This window comes from Chiloscyllium punctatum, chromosome 18 (genome assembly GCF_047496795.1).
Source record: "Chiloscyllium punctatum isolate Juve2018m chromosome 18, sChiPun1.3, whole genome shotgun sequence".
NCBI lineage: Eukaryota > Metazoa > Chordata > Chondrichthyes > Orectolobiformes > Hemiscylliidae > Chiloscyllium > Chiloscyllium punctatum.
In genome coordinates, this window is record NC_092756.1 from 102,059,379 (window position 1) to 102,075,739 (window position 16,361).

Here is a 16,361-nt window from a genome sequence, read left to right on the forward strand (position 1 = left end):
CTCTCTGTTTCAGCCCCTCTGTTTCTCGCCCTCTGTTTCAGCCCCTCTGTTTCTCGCCCTCTGTTTCAGCCCCTCTGTTTCTCGCCCTCTGTTTCAGCCCCTCTGATTCAGCCCCTCTGTTTCAGCCCCTCTGATTCATCCCTCTGTTTCAGCCCATCTATTTCAGCCCCTCTGTTTCAGCCCTTCTGATTCAGCCCCTCTGTTTCAGGCTCTCTGTTTCAGCCCGTCTGTTTCAGCCCCTCTGTTTCAGCCCCTCTGTTTCTCGCACTCTGTTTCTCGCCCGCTGTTTCAGTCCCTTAGTTTCTCGCCCACTGTTTCAGCCCCTCTGTTTCAGCCCCTCTGATTCAGCCCCTCTGATTCAGCCCCTCTGTTTCTCGCCCTCTGTTTCAGCCCCTCTGTTTCAGCCCCTCTGTTTCTGCCCCTCTGTTTCAGCCCCTCTGTTTCTCGCCCTCTGTTTGAGCCCCTCTGTTTCAGCCCCTCTGTTTCAGCCCCTCCGATTCAGCCCCTCTGATTCAGCCCCTCTGTTTCAGCCCCTCTGTTTCAGCCCCTCTGTTTCTCGCCCTCTGTTTCAGCCTCTCTGTTTCTCGCCCTCTGTTTCAGCCCCTCTGTTTCTCGCCCTCTGTTTCAGCCCCTCTGTTTCAGCCCCTCTGTTTCAGCCCCTCTGTTTCTCGCCCTCTGTTTCAGCCCCTCTGTTTCTCGCCCTCTGTTTCAGCCCCTCTGTTTCAGTCCCTCTGTTTCTGCCCCTCTGTTTCAGCCCCTCTGTTTCTCACCCTCTGTTTCAGCCCCTCTGTTTCAGCCCCTCTGTTTCAGCACATCCGATTCAGCCCCTCTGTTTCAGCACCCTCTGTTTCAGCCCCTCTGTTTCAGCCCCTCTGTTTCTCGCCCTCTGTTTCAGCCCCTCTGTTTCTCGCCCTCTGTTTCAGCCCCTCTGTTTCTCGCCCTCTGTTTCAGCCCCTCTGTTTCAGCCCCTCTGTTTCAGCCCCTCTGTTTCTCGCCCTCTGTTTCAGCCCCTCTGTTTCTCGCCCTCTGTTTCAGCCCCTCTGTTTCAGCCCCTCTGTATCTCGCCTTCTGTTTCTGCCCCTCTGTTTCTCGCCCTCTGTTTCAGCCTCTCTGTTTCTCGCCTTCTGTTTCAGCCCCTCTGATTCAGCCCCTCTGTTTCAGCCCCTCTGATTCAGCCCCTCTGATTCAGCCCCACTATTTCTCGCCCTCTGTTTCAGCCCCTCTGTTTCAGCCCTTCTGTTTCAGCCACTCTGTTTCAGCCCCTCTGTTTCTTGCCCTCTGTTTCAGCCCCTCTGTTTCTCGCCCTCTGTTTCAGCCCCTCTGTTTCTCGCCCTCTGTTTCAGCCCCTCTGATTCACACTCTCTGTTTCAGCCCCTCTGTTTCAGCCCCTCTGTTTCTGCCCGTCTGTCTCTCGCCCTCTGTTTCAACCCCTCTGTATCTCAACCTCTGTTTCAGCCCATCTGTTTCAGCCCCTCTGATTCATCCCTCTGTTTCAGCCCATCTATTTCAGCCCCTCTGTTTCAGCCCTTCTGATTCAGCCCCTCTGTTTCAGGCTCTCTGTTTCAGCCCCTCTGTTTCTCGCACTCTGTTTCTCGCCCGCTGTTTCAGTCCCTTAGTTTCTCGCCCACTGTTTCAGCCCCTCTGTTTCAGCCCCTCTGATTCAGCCCCTCTGATTCAGCCCCTCTGTTTCAGCCCCTCTGTTTCAGCCCCTCTGTTTCTGCCCCTCTGTTTCAGCCCCTCTGTTTCTCGCCCTCTGTTTCAGCCCCTCTGTTTCAGCCCCTCTGTTTCAGCCCCTCCGATTCAGCCCCTCTGATTCAGCCCCTCTGTTTCAGCCCCTCTGTTTCAGCCCCTCTGTTTCTCGCCCTCTGTTTCAGCCTCTCTGTTTCTCGCCCTCTGTTTCAGCCCCTCTGTTTCTCACCCTCTGTTTCAGCCCCTCTGTTTCAGCCCCTCTGTTTCAGCCCCTCTGTTTCTCGCCCTCTGTTTCAGCCCCTCTGTTTCTCGCCCTCTGTTTCAGCCCCTCTGTTTCAGTCCCTCTGTTTCTGCCCCTCTGTTTCAGCCCCTCTGTTTCTCGCCCTCTGTTTCAGCCCCTCTGATTCTGCCCCTCTGTTTCAGCCCCTCTGATTCATCCCGTCTGTTTCAGCCCATCTATTTCAGCCCCTCTGTTTCAGCCCTTCTGATTCAGCCCCTCTGTTTCAGGCTCTCTGTTTCAGCCCGTCTGTTTCAGCCCCTCTGTTTCAGCCCCTCTGTTTCTCGCACTCTGTTTCTCGCCCGCTGTTTCAGTCCTTTAGTTTCTCGCCCTCTGTTTCAGGCCCTCTGTTTCAGCCCCTCTGATTCAGCCCCTCTGATTCAGCCCCTCTGTTTCTCGCCCTCTGTTTCAGCCCCTCTGTTTCAGCCCCTCTGATTCAGCCCCTCTGATTCAGCCCCTCTGTTTCTCGCCCTCTGTTTCTGCCCCTCTGTTTCAGCCCCTCTGTTTCAGCCCCTCTGTTTCTTGCCCTCTGTTTCAGCCCCTCTGTTTCAGCCCCTCTGTTTCAGCCCCTCCGATTCAGCCCCTCTGTTTCAGCCCCTCTGTTTCAGCCCCTCTGTTTCAACCCCTCTGTTTCTCGCCCTCTGTTTCAGCCCCTCTGATTCAGCCCCTCTGTTTCTCGCCCTCTGTTTCAGCCCCTCTGTTTCTCGCCCTCTGTTTCAGCCCCTCTGTTTCAGCCCCTCTGTTTCAGCCCCTCTGTTTCTCGCCCTCTGTTTCAGCCCCTCTGTTTCTCGCCCTCTGTTTCAGCCCCTCTGTTTCTCGCCCTCTGTTTCAGCCCCTCTGTTTCAGCCCCTCTGTTTAAGCCCCTCTGTTTCTCGCCCTCTGTTTCAGCCCCTCTGTTTCTCGCCCTCTGTTTCAGCCCCTCGGTTTCTCGCCCTCTGTTTCAGCCCCTCTATTTCTCGCCCTCTGTTTCACCCCTCTATTTTAGCCACATTGTTTCAGCCACTCTGATTCAGCCCCTCTGTTTCAGCCCCTCTGTTTCAGCCCCTCTGTTTAACGCCCTCTGTTTCAGCCCCTCTGTTTCTCACCCTCTGTTTCAGCCCCTCTGTTTCAGCCCCTCTGTTTCTCGCCCTCTGTTTCAGCCCCTCTGTTTCTCGGCATCTGTTTCAGCCCCTCTGATTCAGCCCCTCTGTTTCTCACCCTCTGTTTCAGCCCATCTGTTTCTCGCCCTCTTTTTCAGCCCCTCTATTTCTTGCCCTCTGTTTCAGCCCCTCTGTTTCAGCCCCTCTGTTTCAGCCCCTCTGTTTCTCGCCCTCTGTTTCAGCCCCTCTGATTCTCGCCCTCTGTTTCATCCCCTCTGTTTCTCGCCCTCTGTTTCAGCCCCTCTGTTTCTCGCCCTCTGTTTCAGCCCCTCTGTTTCAGCCCCACTGTTTCAGCCCCACTGTTTCAGCCCCTCTGTTTCTCGCCCTCTGTTTCTCGCCCTCTGTTTCAGCCCCTCTGTTTCAGCCCTTCTGTTTCAGCCACTCGGTTTCAGCCCCTCTGTTTCTTGCCCTCTGTTTCAGCCCCTCTGTTTATCGCCCTCTGTTTTAGCCCCTCTGTTTCTCGCCCTCTGTTTCAGCCCCTCTGTTTCAGCCCCTCTGTTTCAGGCTCTCTGTTTCAGCCCGTCTGTTTCAGCCCCTCTGTTTCAGCCCCTCTGATTCAGTCCCTTAGTTTCTCGCCCTCTGTTTCAGGCCCTCTGTTTCAGCCCCTCTGATTCAGCCCCTCTGATTCAGCCCCTCTGTTTCTCGCCCTCTGTTTCAGCCCCTCTGTTTCAGCCCCTCTGATTCAGCCCCTCTGATTCAGCCCCTCTGTTTCTCGCCCTCTGTTTCAGCCCCTCTGTTTCTCGCCCTCTGTTTCAGCCCATCTGTTTCAGACCCTCTGTTTCAGTCCCTCTGTTTCTCGCCCTCTGTTTCTCGCCCTCTGTTTCAGCCCCTCTGTTTCTCGCCCTCTGTTTCAGCCCCTCTGTTTCTCGCCCTCTGTTTCAGCCCCTCTGTTTCAGCCCCTCTGTTTCAGCCCCTCTGTTTCAGCCCCTCTGTTTCTCGCCCTCTGTTTCAGTCCCTCTGTTTCTTGCCCTCTGTTTCAGCACCTCTGTTTCTCGCCCTCTGTTTCAGCCTCTCTGTTTCTCGCCCTCTGTTTCAGCCCCTCTGTTTCAGCCCCTCTGATTCAGCCCCTCTGTTTCAGCCCCTCTGATTCAGCCCCTCTGTTTCAGCCCCTCTATTTCAGCCCCTCCTTTTCAGCCCCTCTGTTTCAGGCTCTCTGTTTCAGTCCGTCTGTTTCAGCCCCTCTGTTTCAGCCCCTCTGATTCAGTCCCTTAGTTTCTCGCCCTCTGTTTCAGCCCCTCTGTTTCAGCCCCTCTGATTCAGCCCCTCTGATTCAGCCCCTCTGTTTCTCGCCCTCTGTTTCAGCCCGTCTGTTTCAGCCCCTCTGTTTCTCGCCCTCTGTTTCTGCCCCTCTGTTTCAGCCCCTCTGTTTCAGCCCCTCTGTTTCTTGCCCTCTGTTTCAGCCCCTCTGTTTCAGCCCCTCTGTTTCAGCCCCTCCGATTCAGCCCCTCTGTTTCAGCCCCTCTGTTTCTGCCCCTCTGTTTCAGCCCCTCTGTTTCAGCCCCTCTGTTTCTCGCACTCTGTTTCTCGCCCGCTGTTTCAGTCCTTTAGTTTCTCGCCCTCTGTTTCAGGCCCTCTGTTTCAGCCCCTCTGATTCAGCCCCTCTGATTCAGCCCCTCTGTTTCTCGCCCTCTGTTTCAGCCCCTCTGTTTCAGCCCCTCTGATTCAGCCCCTCTGATTCAGCCCCTCTGTTTCTCGCCCTCTGTTTCTGCCCCTCTGTTTCAGCCCCTCTGTTTCAGCCCCTCTGTTTCTTGCCCTCTGTTTCAGCCCCTCTGTTTCAGCCCCTCTGTTTCAGCCCCTCCGATTCAGCCCCTCTGTTTCAGCCCCTCTGTTTCAGCCCCTCTGTTTCAACCCCTCTGTTTCTCGCCCTCTGTTTCAGCCCCTCTGATTCAGCCCCTCTGTTTCTCGCCCTCTGTTTCAGCCCCTCTGTTTCTCGCCCTCTGTTTCAGCCCCTCTGTTTCAGCCCCTCTGTTTCAGCCCCTCTGTTTCTCGCCCTCTGTTTCAGCCCCTCTGTTTCTCGCCCTCTGTTTCAGCCCCTCTGTTTCTCGCCCTCTGTTTCAGCCCCTCTGTTTCTCGCCCTCTGTTTCAGCCCCTCTGTTTCAGCCCCTCTGTTTAAGCCCCTCTGTTTCTCGCCCTCTGTTTCAGCCCCTCTGTTTCTCGCCCTCTGTTTCAGCCCCTCGGTTTCTCGCCCTCTGTTTCAGCCCCTCTATTTCTCGCCCTCTGTTTCACCCCTCTATTTTAGCCACATTGTTTCAGCCACTCTGATTCAGCCCCTCTGTTTCAGCCCCTCTGTTTCAGCCCCTCTGTTTAACGCCCTCTGTTTCAGCCCCTCTGTTTCTCACCCTCTGTTTCAGCCCCTCTGTTTCAGCCCCTCTGTTTCTCGCCCTCTGTTTCAGCCCCTCTGTTTCTCGGCATCTGTTTCAGCCCCTCTGATTCAGCCCCTCTGTTTCTCACCCTCTGTTTCAGCCCATCTGTTTCTCGCCCTCTTTTTCAGCCCCTCTATTTCTTGCCCTCTGTTTCAGCCCCTCTGTTTCAGCCCCTCTGTTTCAGCCCCTCTGTTTCTCGCCCTCTGTTTCAGCCCCTCTGATTCTCGCCCTCTGTTTCATCCCCTCTGTTTCTCGCCCTCTGTTTCAGCCCCTCTGTTTCTCGCCCTCTGTTTCAGCCCCTCTGTTTCAGCCCCACTGTTTCAGCCCCACTGTTTCAGCCCCTCTGTTTCTCGCCCTCTGTTTCTCGCCCTCTGTTTCAGCCCCTCTGTTTCAGCCCTTCTGTTTCAGCCACTCGGTTTCAGCCCCTCTGTTTCTTGCCCTCTGTTTCAGCCCCTCTGTTTATCGCCCTCTGTTTTAGCCCCTCTGTTTCTCGCCCTCTGTTTCAGCCCCTCTGTTTCAGCCCCTCTGTTTCAGGCTCTCTGTTTCAGCCCGTCTGTTTCAGCCCCTCTGTTTCAGCCCCTCTGATTCAGTCCCTTAGTTTCTCGCCCTCTGTTTCAGGCCCTCTGTTTCAGCCCCTCTGATTCAGCCCCTCTGATTCAGCCCCTCTGTTTCTCGCCCTCTGTTTCAGCCCCTCTGTTTCAGCCCCTCTGATTCAGCCCCTCTGATTCAGCCCCTCTGTTTCTCGCCCTCTGTTTCAGCCCCTCTGTTTCTCGCCCTCTGTTTCAGCCCATCTGTTTCAGACCCTCTGTTTCAGTCCCTCTGTTTCTCGCCCTCTGTTTCTCGCCCTCTGTTTCAGCCCCTCTGTTTCTCGCCCTCTGTTTCAGCCCCTCTGTTTCTCGCCCTCTGTTTCAGCCCCTCTGTTTCAGCCCCTCTGTTTCAGCCCCTCTGTTTCAGCCCCTCTGTTTCTCGCCCTCTGTTTCAGTCCCTCTGTTTCTTGCCCTCTGTTTCAGCACCTCTGTTTCTCGCCCTCTGTTTCAGCCTCTCTGTTTCTCGCCCTCTGTTTCAGCCCCTCTGTTTCAGCCCCTCTGATTCAGCCCCTCTGTTTCAGCCCCTCTGATTCAGCCCCTCTGTTTCAGCCCCTCTATTTCAGCCCCTCCTTTTCAGCCCCTCTGTTTCAGGCTCTCTGTTTCAGTCCGTCTGTTTCAGCCCCTCTGTTTCAGCCCCTCTGATTCAGTCCCTTAGTTTCTCGCCCTCTGTTTCAGCCCCTCTGTTTCAGCCCCTCTGATTCAGCCCCTCTGATTCAGCCCCTCTGTTTCTCGCCCTCTGTTTCAGCCCGTCTGTTTCAGCCCCTCTGTTTCTCGCCCTCTGTTTCTGCCCCTCTGTTTCAGCCCCTCTGTTTCAGCCCCTCTGTTTCTTGCCCTCTGTTTCAGCCCCTCTGTTTCAGCCCCTCTGTTTCAGCCCCTCCGATTCAGCCCCTCTGTTTCAGCCCCTCTGTTTCTGCCCCTCTGTTTCAGCCCCTCTGTTTCTCGCCCTTTGTTTCAGCCCCTCTGTTTCAGCCCCTCTGTTTCAGCCCCTCTGTTTCTCGCCCTCTGTTTCAGCCCCTCTGTTTCTCGCCCTCTGTTTCAGCCCCTCTGTTTCTCGCCCTCTGTTTCAGCCCCTCTGTTTCTCGCCCTCTGTTTCAGCCCCTCTGTTTCAGCCCCTCTGTTTAAGCCCCTCTGTTTCTCGCCCTCTGTTTCAGCCCCTCTGTTTCTCGCCCTCTGTTTCAGCCCCTTGGTTTCTCGCCCTCTGTTTCAGCCCCTCTATTTCTCGCCCTCTGTTTCACCCCTCTATTTTAGCCACATTGTTTCAGCCCCTTTGTTTCAGCCACTATGTTTCTCGCCCTCTGTTTCAGGCCCTCTGTTTCCGCCCCTCTGTTTCAGCCCCTCTGTTTCTCGCTCTCTGTTTCAGCCCCTCTGTTTCCGCCCCACTGTTTCAGCCCCTCTGTTTCAGCCCCTCTGTTTCTCGCCCTCTGTTTCAGCCCCTCTGTTTCTTGCCCTCTGTTTCAGCCCCTCTGTTTCTCGCCCTCTGTTTCAGCCACTCTGTTCCTGGCCCTCTGTTTCAGCCCCTCTGTTTCTCGCCCTCTGTTTCAGCCCCTCTGTTTCCACCCCTCTGTTTCATCCCCTCTGTTTCAGCCCCTCTGTTTCTCGCCCTCTGTTTCAGCCACTCTGTTTCTCGCCCTCTGTTTCAGCCACTCTGTTTCTCGCCCTCTGTTTCAGCCCCTCTGTTTCAGCCCCTCTGTTTCAGTCCCTCTTTTTCAGCCCCTCTGTTTCTCGCCCTCTGTTTCAGCCCTCTGTTTCTCGCCCTGTGTTTCAGCCTCTCTGTTTCTCGCCCTCTGTTTCAGCCCCACTGTTTCAGCCCGTCTGTTTCAGCCCCTCTGTTTCAGCCCCTCTGTTTCTCGCCCTCTGTTTCAGCCCCTCTGTAACAGGCGCTTTGTTTCAGCCCCTTTGTTTCAGCCCCACTTTTTCAGCCCCTCTGTTTCTCGCCCTCTGTTTCTCGCCCTCTGTTTCAGCCACTCTGTTTCTCGCCCTCTGTTTCAGCCCCTCTGTTTCAGCCCATCTGATTCAGCCTGTCTGATTCAGCCCCTCTGTTTCTCGCCCTCTGTTTCAGCCACTCTGTTTCAGCCCCTCTGTTTCTTGCCCTCTGTTTCAGCCCCTCTGTTTCTCGCCCTCTGTTTCAGCCCCTCTGTTTCTCGCCCTCTGTTTCAGCCCCTCTGTTTCTCGCCCTCTGTTTCAGTCCCTCTGTTTCGCGCTCTCTGTTTCAGCCCCTCTGTTTCAGTCCCTCTGTTTCTTGCCCTCTGTTTCTGCCCCTCTGTTTCTCGCCCTCTTTTTCCGCCCCTCTGATTCAGCCCCTCTGTTTCAGACCCTCTGAATCAGCCACTCTGATTCAGCCCCTCTGTTTCAGCCCCTCTGTTTCAGCCCCTCTGTTTAACGCCCTCTGTTTCAGCCCCTCTGTTTCTCACCCTCTGTTTCAGCCCCTCTGTTTCAGCCCCTCTGTTTCTCGCCCTCTGTTTCAGCCCCTCTGTTTCTCGGCATCTGTTTCAGCCCCTCTGATTCAGCCCCTCTGTTTCTCACCCTCTGTTTCAGCCCATCTGTTTCTCGCCCTCTTTTTCAGCCCCTCTATTTCTTGCCCTCTGTTTCAGCCCCTCTGTTTCAGCCCCTCTGTTTCAGCCCCTCTGTTTCTCGCCCTCTGTTTCAGCCCCTCTGATTCTCGCCCTCTGTTTCATCCCCTCTGTTTCTCGCCCTCTGTTTCAGCCCCTCTGTTTCTCGCCCTCTGTTTCAGCCCCTCTGTTTCAGCCCCACTGTTTCAGCCCCACTGTTTCAGCCCCTCTGTTTCTCGCCCTCTGTTTCTCGCCCTCTGTTTCAGCCCCTCTGTTTCAGCCCTTCTGTTTCAGCCACTCGGTTTCAGCCCCTCTGTTTCTTGCCCTCTGTTTCAGCCCCTCTGTTTATCGCCCTCTGTTTTAGCCCCTCTGTTTCTCGCCCTCTGTTTCAGCCCCTCTGTTTCAGCCCCTCTGTTTCAGGCTCTCTGTTTCAGCCCCTCTGTTTCAGCCCCTCTGTTTCAGCCCCTCTGTTTCAGCCCCTCTGTAACAGGCGCTTTGTTTCAGCCCCTTTGTTTCAGCCCCACTTTTTCAGCCCCTCTGTTTCTCGCCCTCTGTTTCTCGCCCTCTGTTTCAGCCACTCTGTTTCTCGCCCTCTGTTTCAGCCCCTCTGTTTCAGCCCATCTGATTCAGCCTGTCTGATTCAGCCCCTCTGTTTCTCGCCCTCTGTTTCAGCCACTCTGTTTCAGCCCCTCTGTTTCTTGCCCTCTGTTTCAGCCCCTCTGTTTCTCGCCCTCTGTTTCAGCCCCTCTGTTTCTCGCCCTCTGTTTCAGCCCCTCTGTTTCTCGCCCTCTGTTTCAGTCCCTCTGTTTCGCGCTCTCTGTTTCAGCCCCTCTGTTTCAGTCCCTCTGTTTCTTGCCCTCTGTTTCTGCCCCTCTGTTTCTCGCCCTCTTTTTCCGCCCCTCTGATTCAGCCCCTCTGTTTCAGACCCTCTGAATCAGCCACTCTGATTCAGCCCCTCTGTTTCAGCCCCTCTGTTTCAGCCCCTCTGTTTAACGCCCTCTGTTTCAGCCCCTCTGTTTCTCACCCTCTGTTTCAGCCCCTCTGTTTCAGCCCCTCTGTTTCTCGCCCTCTGTTTCAGCCCCTCTGTTTCTCGGCATCTGTTTCAGCCCCTCTGATTCAGCCCCTCTGTTTCTCACCCTCTGTTTCAGCCCATCTGTTTCTCGCCCTCTTTTTCAGCCCCTCTATTTCTTGCCCTCTGTTTCAGCCCCTCTGTTTCAGCCCCTCTGTTTCAGCCCCTCTGTTTCTCGCCCTCTGTTTCAGCCCCTCTGATTCTCGCCCTCTGTTTCATCCCCTCTGTTTCTCGCCCTCTGTTTCAGCCCCTCTGTTTCTCGCCCTCTGTTTCAGCCCCTCTGTTTCAGCCCCACTGTTTCAGCCCCACTGTTTCAGCCCCTCTGTTTCTCGCCCTCTGTTTCTCGCCCTCTGTTTCAGCCCCTCTGTTTCAGCCCTTCTGTTTCAGCCACTCGGTTTCAGCCCCTCTGTTTCTTGCCCTCTGTTTCAGCCCCTCTGTTTATCGCCCTCTGTTTTAGCCCCTCTGTTTCTCGCCCTCTGTTTCAGCCCCTCTGTTTCAGCCCCTCTGTTTCAGGCTCTCTGTTTCAGCCCGTCTGTTTCAGCCCCTCTGTTTCAGCCCCTCTGATTCAGTCCCTTAGTTTCTCGCCCTCTGTTTCAGGCCCTCTGTTTCAGCCCCTCTGATTCAGCCCCTCTGATTCAGCCCCTCTGTTTCTCGCCCTCTGTTTCAGCCCCTCTGTTTCAGCCCCTCTGATTCAGCCCCTCTGATTCAGCCCCTCTGTTTCTCGCCCTCTGTTTCAGCCCCTCTGTTTCTCGCCCTCTGTTTCAGCCCATCTGTTTCAGACCCTCTGTTTCAGTCCCTCTGTTTCTCGCCCTCTGTTTCTCGCCCTCTGTTTCAGCCCCTCTGTTTCTCGCCCTCTGTTTCAGCCCCTCTGTTTCTCGCCCTCTGTTTCAGCCCCTCTGTTTCAGCCCCTCTGTTTCAGCCCCTCTGTTTCAGCCCCTCTGTTTCTCGCCCTCTGTTTCAGTCCCTCTGTTTCTTGCCCTCTGTTTCAGCACCTCTGTTTCTCGCCCTCTGTTTCAGCCTCTCTGTTTCTCGCCCTCTGTTTCAGCCCCTCTGTTTCAGCCCCTCTGATTCAGCCCCTCTGTTTCAGCCCCTCTGATTCAGCCCCTCTGTTTCAGCCCCTCTATTTCAGCCCCTCCTTTTCAGCCCCTCTGTTTCAGGCTCTCTGTTTCAGTCCGTCTGTTTCAGCCCCTCTGTTTCAGCCCCTCTGATTCAGTCCCTTAGTTTCTCGCCCTCTGTTTCAGCCCCTCTGTTTCAGCCCCTCTGATTCAGCCCCTCTGATTCAGCCCCTCTGTTTTCGCCCTCTGTTTCAGCCCCTCTGTTTCAGCCCCTCTGTTTCTCGCCCTCTGTTTCTGCCCCTCTGTTTCAGCCCCTCTGTTTCAGCCCCTCTGTTTCTTGCCCTCTGTTTCAGCCCCTCTGTTTCAGCCCCTCTGTTTCAGCCCCTCCGATTCAGCCCCTCTGTTTCAGCCCCTCTGTTTCTGCCCCTCTGTTTCAGCCCCTCTGTTTCTCGCCCTTTGTTTCAGCCCCTCTGTTTCTCGCCCTCTGTTTCAGCCCCTCTGTTTCAGCCCCTCTGTTTCAGCCCCTCTGTTTCTCGCCTTCTGTTTCAGCCCCTCTGTTTCTTGCCCTCTGTTTCAGCCCCTCTGTTTCAGCCACTCTGTTTCAGCCCCTCTGTTTCTCGCCCTCTGTTTCTGCCCCTCTGTTTCTCGCCCTCTGTTTCAGCCCCTCTGTTTCTCGCCTTCTGTTTCAGCCCCTCTGATTCAGCCCCTCTGTTTCAGCCACTCGGTTTCAGCCCCTCTGTTTCTTGCCCTCTGTTTCAGCCCCTCTGTTTCTCGCCCTCTGTTTCAGCCCCTCTGTTTCTCGCCCTCTGTTTCAGCCCCTCTGTTTCGCACTCTCTGTTTCAGGCCCTCTGTTTCAGCCCCTCTGTTTCTCGCCCTCTGTTTCTGCTCCTCTATTTCTCGCCCTCTGTTTCAGCCCCTCTGTTTCTCGCCCTCTGTTTAAGCCCCTCTGATTCAGCCCCTCTGTTTCAGCCCCTCTGAATCAGCCCCTCTGTTTCAGCCCCTCTGTTTCAGCCCCTCTGTTTCTCGCCCTCTGTTTCAGCCCCTCTGTTTCTCACCCTCTGTTTCAGCACCTCTGTTTCAGCCCCTCTGTTTCTCGCCCTCTGTTTCAGCCCCTCTGTTTCTCGCCCTCTGTTTCAGCCCCTCTGATTCAGCCCCTCTGATTCTCGCCCTCTGTTTCATCCCCTCTGTTTCTCGCCATCTGTTTCAGCCCCTCTGTTTCTTGCCCTCTGTTTCAGCCCCTCTGTTTCAGCCCCTCTGTTTCAGCCCCTCCGATTCAGCCCCTCTGTTTCAGCCCCTCTGTTTCAGCCCCTCTGTTTCTCGCGCTCTGTTTCAGCCCCTCTGTTTCTCACCCTCTGTTTCAGCACCTCTGTTTCAGCCCCTCTGTTTCAGACCCTCTATTTCAGCCCCTCTGTTTCAGCCACTCTGTTTCAGGCTCTCTGTTTCAGCCCGTCTGTTTCAGCCCCTCTGTTTCAGCCCCTCTGTTTCAGCCCCTCTGATTCAGTACCTTAGTTTCTCGCCCTCTATTTCAGCCCCTCTGTTTCAGCCCCTCTGTTTCAGGCTCTCTGTTTCAGCCCGTCTGTTTCAGCCCCTCTGTTTCAGCCACTCTGATTCAGTCCTTTAGTTTCTCGCCCTCTGTTTCAGGCCCTCTGTTTCAGCCCCTCTGATTCAGCCCCTCTGATTCAGCCCCTCTGTTTCTCGCCCTCTGTTTCAGCCCCTCTGTTTCAGCCCCTCTGATTCAGCCCCTCTGATTCAGCCCCTCTGTTTCTCGCCCTCTGTTTCTGCCCCTCTGTTTCAGCCCCTCTGTTTCAGCCCCTCTGTTTCTTGCCCTCTGTTTCAGCCCCTCTGTTTCAGCCCCTCTGTTTCAGCCCCTCCGATTCAGCCCCTCTGTTTCAGCCCCTCTGTTTCAGCCCCTCTGTTTCAACCCCTCTGTTTCTCGCCCTCTGTTTCAGCCCCTCTGATTCAGCCCCTCTGTTTCTCGCCCTCTGTTTCAGCCCCTCTGTTTCTCGCCCTCTGTTTCAGCCCCTCTGTTTCAGCCCCTCTGTTTCAGCCCCTCTGTTTCTCGCCCTCTGTTTCAGCCCCTCTGTTTCTCGCCCTCTGTTTCAGCCCCTCTGTTTCTCGCCCTCTGTTTCAGCCCCTCTGTTTCAGCCCCTCTGTTTCAGCCCCTCTGTTTCTCGCCCTCTGTTTCAGCCCCTCTGTTTCTCGCCCTCTGTTTCAGCCCCTCGGTTTCTCGCCCTCTGTTTCAGCCCCTCTATTTCTCGCCCTCTGTTTCACCCCTCTATTTTAGCCACACTGTTTCAGCCCCTTTGTTTCAGCCACTATGTTTCTCGCCCTCTGTTTCAGCCCCTCTGTTTCCGCCCCTCTGTTTCAGCCCCTTTGTTTCTCGCTCTCTGTTTCAGCCCCTCTGTTTCCGCCCCACTGTTTCAGCCCCTCTGTTTCAGCCCCTCTGTTTCTCGCCCTCTGTTTCAGCCCCTCTGTTTCTTGCCCTCTGTTTCAGCCCCTCTGTTTCTCGCCCTCTGTTTCAGCCACTCTGTTTCTGGCCCTCTGTTTCAGCCCCTCTGTTTCTCGCCCTCTGTTTCAGCCCCTCTGTTTCCGCCCCTCTGTTTCAGCCCCTCTGTTTCAGCCCCTCTGTTTCTCGCCCTCTGTTTCAGCCACTCTGTTTCTCGCCCTCTGTTTCAGCCACTCTGTTTCTCGCCCTCTGTTTCAGCCCCTCTGTTTCAGCCCCTCTGTTTCAGTCCCTCTTTTTCAGCCCCTCTGTTTCTCGCCCTCTGTTTCAGCCCCTCTGTTTCTCGCCCTGTGTTTCAGCCTCTCTGTTTCTCGCCCTCTGTTTCAGCCCCACTGTTTCAGCCCGTCTGTTTCAGCCCCTCTGTTTCAGCCCCTCTGTTTCTCGCCCTCTGTTTCAGCCCCTCTGTAACAGGCGCTTTGTTTCAGCCCCTTTGTTTCAGCCCCACTTTTTCAGCCCCTCTGTTTCTCGCCCTCTGTTTCAGCCCCTCTGTTTCAGCCCCTCTGTTTCTCGCCCTCTGTTTCAGCCCCTCTGTTTCTCGCCCTCTGTTTCAGCCCCTCTGTTTCTGCCCCTCTGTTTCTGCCCCTCTGTTTCAGCCCCTCTGTTTCTCGCCCTCTGTTTCAGCCCCTCTGTTTCAGCCCCTCTGTTTCAGCACCTCCGATTCAGGCCCTCTGTTTCAGCCCCTCTGTTTCAGCCCCTCTGTTTCAGCCCCTCTGTTTCTCGCCCTCTGTTTCAGACCCTCTGTTTCTCGCCCTCTGTTTCAGCCCCTCTGTTTCTCGCCCTCTGTTTCAGCCCCTCTGTTTCAGCCCCTCTGTTTCAGCCCCTCTGATTCAGCCCCTCTGATTCAGCCCCTTTCTTTCTCGCCCTCTGTTTCAGCCCCTCTGTTTCAGCCCTTCTGTTTCAGCCCCTCTGTTTCAGCCCCTCTGTTTCTCGCCTTCTGTTTCTGCCCCTCTGTTTCTCGCCCTCTGTTTCAGCCTCTCTGTTTCTCGCCTTCTGTTTCAGCCCCTCTGATTCAGCCCCTCTGTTTCAGCCCCTCTGATTCAGCCCCTCTGATTCAGCCCCTTTCTTTCTCGCCCTCTGTTTCAGCCCCTCTGTTTCAGCCCTTCTGTTTCAGCCACTCTGTTTCAGCCCCTCTGTTTCTTGCTCTCTGTTTCAGCCCCTCTGATTCTCGCCTTCTGTTTCAGCCCCTCTGTTTCTCGCCCTCTGTTTCAGCCCCTCTGATTCACACTCTCTGTTTCAGCACCTCTTTTTCAGCCCCTCTGTTTCAGCCCCTCTGTTTCTCGCCCTCTGTTTCAGCCCCTCTGTTTCTTGCCCTCTGTTTCAGCCCCTCTGTTTCAGCCCCTCTGTTTCAGCCTCTCTGTTTCAGCCCCTCTGTTTCTCGCCCTCTGTTTCAGCCCCTCTGTTTCTCGCCCTCTGTTTCAGTCCCTTAGTTTCTCGCCCACTGTTTCAGCCCCTCTGTTTCAGCCCCTCTGATTCAGCCCCTCTGATTCAGCCCCTCTGTTTCTCGCCCTCTGTTTCAGCCCCTCTGTTTCAGCCCCTCTGTTTCTGCCCCTCTGTTTCAGCCCCTCTGTTTCTCGCCCTCTGTTTCAGCCCCTCTGTTTCAGCCCCTCTGTTTCAGCCCCTCCGATTCAGCCCCTCTGATTCAGCCCCTCTGTTTCAGCCCCTCTGTTTCAGCCCCTCTGTTTCTCGCCCTCTGTTTCAGCCTCTCTGTTTCTCGCCCTCTGTTTCAGCCCCTCTGTTTCTCGCCCTCTGTTTCAGCCCCTCTGTTTCAGCCCCTCTGTTTCAGCCCCTCTGTTTCTCGCCCTCTGTTTCAGCCCCTCTGTTTCTCGCCCTCTGTTTCAGCCCCTCTGTTTCAGTCCCTCTGTTTCTGCCCCTCTGTTTCAGCCCCTCTGTTTCTCACCCTCTGTTTCAGCCCCTCTGTTTCAGCCCCTCTGTTTCAGCACATCCGATTCAGCCCCTCTGTTTCAGCACCCTCTGTTTCAGCCCCTCTGTTTCAGCCCCTCTGTTTCTCGCCCTCTGTTTCAGCCCCTCTGTTTCTCGCCCTCTGTTTCAGCCCCTCTGTTTCTCGCCCTCTGTTTCAGCCCCTCTGTTTCAGCCCCTCTGTTTCAGCCCCTCTGTTTCTCGCCCTCTGTTTCAGCCCCTCTGTTTCTCGCCCTCTGTTTCAGCCCCTCTGTTTCAGCCCCTCTGTATCTCGCCTTCTGTTTCTGCCCCTCTGTTTCTCGCCCTCTGTTTCAGCCTCTCTGTTTCTCGCCTTCTGTTTCAGCCCCTCTGATTCAGCCCCTCTGTTTCAGCCCCTCTGATTCAGCCCCTCTGATTCAGCCCCACTATTTCTCGCCCTCTGTTTCAGCCCCTCTGTTTCAGCCCTTCTGTTTCAGCCACTCTGTTTCAGCCCCTCTGTTTCTTGCCCTCTGTTTCAGCCCCTCTGTTTCTCGCCCTCTGTTTCAGCCCCTCTGTTTCTCGCCCTCTGTTTCAGCCCCTCTGATTCACACTCTCTGTTTCAGCCCCTCTGTTTCAGCCCCTCTGTTTCTGCCCGTCTGTCTCTCGCCCTCTGTTTCAACCCCTCTGTATCTCAACCTCTGTTTCAGCCCATCTGTTTCAGCCCCTCTGATTCATCCCTCTGTTTCAGCCCATCTATTTCAGCCCCTCTGTTTCTCGCCCTCTGTTTCAGCCACTCTGTTCCTGGCCCTCTGTTTCAGCCCCTCTGTTTCTCGCCCTCTGTTTCAGCCCCTCTGTTTCCACCCCTCTGTTTCATCCCCTCTGTTTCAGCCCCTCTGTTTCTCGCCCTCTGTTTCAGCCACTCTGTTTCTCGCCCTCTGTTTCAGCCACTCTGTTTCTCGCCCTCTGTTTCAGCCCCTCTGTTTCAGCCCCTCTGTTTCAGTCCCTCTTTTTCAGCCCCTCTGTTTCTCGCCCTCTGTTTCAGCCCTCTGTTTCTCGCCCTGTGTTTCAGCCTCTCTGTTTCTCGCCCTCTGTTTCAGCCCCACTGTTTCAGCCCGTCTGTTTCAGCCCCTCTGTTTCAGCCCCTCTGTTTCTCGCCCTCTGTTTCAGCCCCTCTGTAACAGGCGCTTTGTTTCAGCCCCTTTGTTTCAGCCCCACTTTTTCAGCCCCTCTGTTTCTCGCCCTCTGTTTCTCGCCC